Source organism: Ascidia mentula, chromosome 1 (genome assembly GCF_947561715.1).
Source record: "Ascidia mentula chromosome 1, kaAscMent1.1, whole genome shotgun sequence".
Taxonomy (NCBI): Eukaryota; Metazoa; Chordata; class Ascidiacea; order Phlebobranchia; family Ascidiidae; genus Ascidia; species Ascidia mentula.
The window spans coordinates 9,467,407-9,472,162 of record NC_138566.1 but is presented as its reverse complement, the minus strand read 5'-3'; positions in this window follow the sequence as shown (position 1 = coordinate 9,472,162).

Sequence of the window (4,756 nt, the reverse complement as noted above, 5' to 3'; positions counted from 1 at the left end):
TTTGGCGTTGGAAGTCTCCACGCTCCACCTGTTCATTTGGAAGCACGTCGTTTCGTTGAGTACGGTCAAGGCGAATCCTCTCGGACAGGTCATGGTGCAAGTGTGGCCGTAGGGCAAAGTTCCCCCGTTTATTACCACGCAATCTTCGGAAATGGAGCCGCCGACAGGAGCATTGGGAAACTCGCACAGAATTTCTATTGGACAAGTAAGCGAGTAGCTAACTTAAGGAGGAAATACCGCAACAGAGTGCACGTTATACTATATAGCTGGTACGTTAAGTAATCCATGCAACACGTAACTGAATTACAAGTCAAGCGCAAGCAAAAAATGCGTAGTTAACCAAAACCGTAAAAAACAAGACAGTGTCGACACCATCGGTTGGATAAATATGTAAGAAATTTACCGACCAATTGCAGTGGTAAAAACAAAGTTATTTTCTGCACCTTGACATTGTCCTGGTTCTCCATCCCACGTGGCATCAGCTTGGCAATAGACGTGAGTTGTACCAAGATTGGCGAACCCCTCTGCACATGTGAACTGACACACGGTCTTATACGATAAGTCGACTTTGGTGCAGTTGAAGGTAGCGTGGGCGGGTTGCACCACAGCAGGGCAGTAGCGAACTGTAACAGTTTGGTAGAGAGTTGTCGAGTTATTGACTGACCAAGATTTCTAATTCTAGGCAATTAAAAGACGTATGGGCATTTTTTCGTTTCATTGTTACTTTGGTAAGTGGGGTTTTGGTAAAATAAAAGTTAACATTCGAAATCCGTAACGAAAGACGAGTTTTTTTTCAAAATCTAAATTACAGTTCAGTCGAAATTTTTCGCACGTTTTCGTATTCAAACGAATCGCATGAACACAGCATATATTCCAAAAACAGAAAATCTCGCAACATACTGTGCTGTGAACCTAAATCTTATTGGTACTTCGTGGCGTATATTTTAGCGTGGAACAAGTAGCGACAGCTTTTCCAAATACCTTCGCTGTTATTTTTAATCAATTCAGCAAAAAAATCAACGTAATAGAGCCTTGGAATCTCATTTGAGCTGTTAGTTCACGAGAAGGTGCGGCCCATATTAAGCTTATCAAAGTTAACCGCATTTACACGACAATCGTTCTCAGCACTTGACACTGGAGGCCAAATGCACACAATCGACGTTTATTGAAAGTGACAACCGTAAGGGTGGTGGCGACGATGCCTGGCGCCGTTTGGCACGAGCACGGAGGCAGTTTATTTTATGAGGTAATCGTTCGATGTTGTTGGCCTTACCCGCAGCCTGCGTGGGAAATGCGGTCTTTGGGGTTCGATCGAATGCAATAATCTCACGAAAACAGGCGACGCTTGCCACAATTAGCATTCTAAGCGCAACGCGACGTCGTCGTTTGCGGTTGCAATGTTTCCCCCGGAACGTGTGGCGGCGAACGTTGCCAGGACCCTGCTTTCGCCACAAACATGTGGGAAATTTCCGAATTGCATATTAGACGGGATTGTGGTCACGTGACTCATTCGTCTGCAATCGAATTGGAAGACACGCGCCATCTGGCCACCTGCGGTCTGTGACAGCTGTATTCAGTTTCAATTTATTTAAACCAATTGTATTTTGCAGTTGTTCGACGACTTCTAAACCCGTATAAAGTGGTTGAAAATTATCATAAAATCTACGAACCTATCATGTAAAATAATACCCAGTGCGATTCTACCACGTTCGCAATATCTTCCGCTGTTTGTTATTAAGCAACATTTAAGAGAGTTTCATTCGATTCTTTTGATGAAACAAATTGTCAAGGTCCACTAAAAGCCCCCCCTTCAGAATCGAACCAACCAAAACTGCTTTGTTTTTAGTCAACCAAAATTTTATTTTTGTTCAACAAACTTCTGTCGCGGGAAAAGTTTACCTTGGCACCACGGAAATGCGAAATCAGAGCCGTCCGACGCCTCCCAGGCGCCAGTGATGGCGCACGACATACGGGCGGTGCCGACAAGGTCAAAGCCCTCGTCACATATGACGCCGCACCTGGATCCGTACCGGTTATCGCAATGTAATCCCTGAAAGCGGCCGTCAGTAGGAGCGGAGAGAGCTGGACAGCGAATCACGTCACACCTGTTTCCAACCTGTCAGTGATAGAGTAGGTCACGTGTAACTGGTTATATAGGACGTGTGAAGTCGGCTGCTTTTCAACCATGCGATTTTGACTTCATATGTCTACCTTGCATTGAATTCATTTGTCATATATCACGGCTATAAAAACAATTAAATATTGTGTTAAAAGTTGCAAGTCATGTGACGTTTTTAACAAGACCTAGCGAATTTAACAAGACCTAGAACACCCACAGGAGGACTTCAAACAAACTGAAATTTTGAAACGGGAAGTCTATTCTAAAATATCCAAAAAGTATCTTTCCAAGACAAAACAACAATATTTAGTTGAGCACCAAAAAAACCTTACGCATTTGCAGGGATAATGCTGTGTTATTCCTGTGGCTTACTGCGGAAAGTCTGGTTAAGGTGTGTGCAGCAAGACATAAAATCCACGACAAATAGTTATTTCTTATTTAAAGGTTCGCAGTAGGGATGCACCGAAAGTTCGGTTTGCCGAATTTATTCGGCCGAAACCAAGGTTTTTATAATTATTCGGTTTCCTCCGAATATTTTTGCAAAATTCGGCCGAAAACGAAACTTGTTTACTGTATGCAACACTGATAAGCAAAGTTTAGTATAGTTTAGAATCATAGTTCAAACTGTACTTGTAGTGTGCTTTATTTGTTAATTGCCATCGAAATCAACTTTAAGCAGTTGGTACAGCATTCTTTAAGTGCCAATAAAAGGTTGTATGATAGGATCAGATGCATTCCAGCACGTTTTGTTTAAATTTATTGCGATTTTAAATAGATTGATACCAAAATTAGTATCGGTTTATTCGGCCATATTTATTCGGTAACTTTTGCCGAACATTCGGTTTCGGCCGAATAAAAAAAAAGCTGTTTCGGTGCATCACTAGTTCGCAGTACCTTTGCACATCGTACTCTACACTTACATAGACACATACACACGTCACACGATGAGTTTACTGATAAAAGCTTTCCTTAATGGAATCGCGATATGCAAGATCAAAGGTCATACCTTCTCATACCCTTCGATACACAGACACTGATCAAAAGAGGAACTGCCGTTCACCGAAACCATGTTGGGATCGGGGCAAGGAGTGCATGACTCAGGACCTCCGGGAACCGGATGGGTTTTGTATGTTCCGATAGGACAGGCTGGAAAAAGAGACTTACAAAGTGTGTTTGGTTATGTTGCTTGTTAAAGCCAATTTTTTGTGCGATGACAATTTTAGGTGGTGGCGGGATTTTGATGTGAAAGGCAGTTTTGACGAAATCGTGTAAACAGAACAATAACAAGACATCACAGAAAAACAGAAAAGAAAAACTCACGCATGCATCCATCGGGCAGCAGACCAAACCCGAAATGTCCCGCGTCGCACACACACTCGTATATCCCGGTGGTGGTTCCACATCTGCATTTACCGAGTGAATGACAACAGCTGTCACCTGAGCAATACTTGTGGCAGTGATGTTCGTCCTCTACAAGGTAATCTCCGCCCTCCGCATCTGAACAGAAAGGCGACAAAATTCACTATAGGGTAAAGCAGAATAATTCTGCAAGGTAATGCTTAAAATTCTTCCAGTCCCAGAATTTATTCAGAACTGTCCATAAACCAACATGCGTAACATTTACTGCTTCACAGCTTACATTTACGTAGAACTCCAACTAAACCGCGCATCTTATTGTGAGGTATGACCTTTGTGTGCGTTTGTAGGATTGCTCAATGTCTCTGTACACACAATGTACTACATGGGATCGGTTATATCGATCAAACTAGAATCTGATAAATTATACCATACGGGCAATGTTTCTTAACTAAGTGAATGCTTCATCTTACTGTAAATGAAAGAGGGAGTGTAAATGAAAATGTTGTTTGATTTTACTGCGAATCCACTTTTCATCTAACTGATATTGGCCAACATCGGGTTGGTTGTCGTATTTTTGTTATTTCTAAAACGATTTGTTCCGATTTTTTTGACTTATTTCCATGAATATCGGTCATGTTTGTCATTTAGTTAACATTTATACAACAAACAACTGTAAAAATAGCAGCCGTATAGACCAGTTGAAATGGTCTATACGGCTGCTACCCCACAAGTTGAAATGTCAAAAAACAAGCGTTTTTAAAGGTCTTTCAAAAATATAGGTCAGACATTCTGCAGCCGTTTCACAGACAAAATATGTGGTTTACTTTTTGTCATTTAGTTAACATTTATACAACAAACAACTGTAAAAATAGCAGCCGTATAGACCAGTCTGTAGCTTTGGCAGCGAAAGAGTCCTGTCCCTGGGCAAGGGGTGTGCGTATTATCAACGTCAAGACAGCTCTTAATCCTGAATCCCGTCAACAAGCGATGCGCCCATAGACCGCGAGCATTCGGGGGCCCAGCAGCCAAACCCTCTTAGGCGGCTGCGATTGATTGCGAGAACAGAGCGGGTTGCTTTGCACAATCTTTTGTTCGAGGAACTGCTGACACCCAGTGATCTGCCAACAATCAAGTGGCAATTTCATCAGCAACACTTGTCAGCCCGGGTGGAAGATAACGCGCTTCGCTATCGAAATCGGAGGCCTTGAAACGGGATCCTGCACCAAATCAATCGATCTAGCTTGGGGCCTCGGCAGCCCCTTTGCAAATGCCTACTCT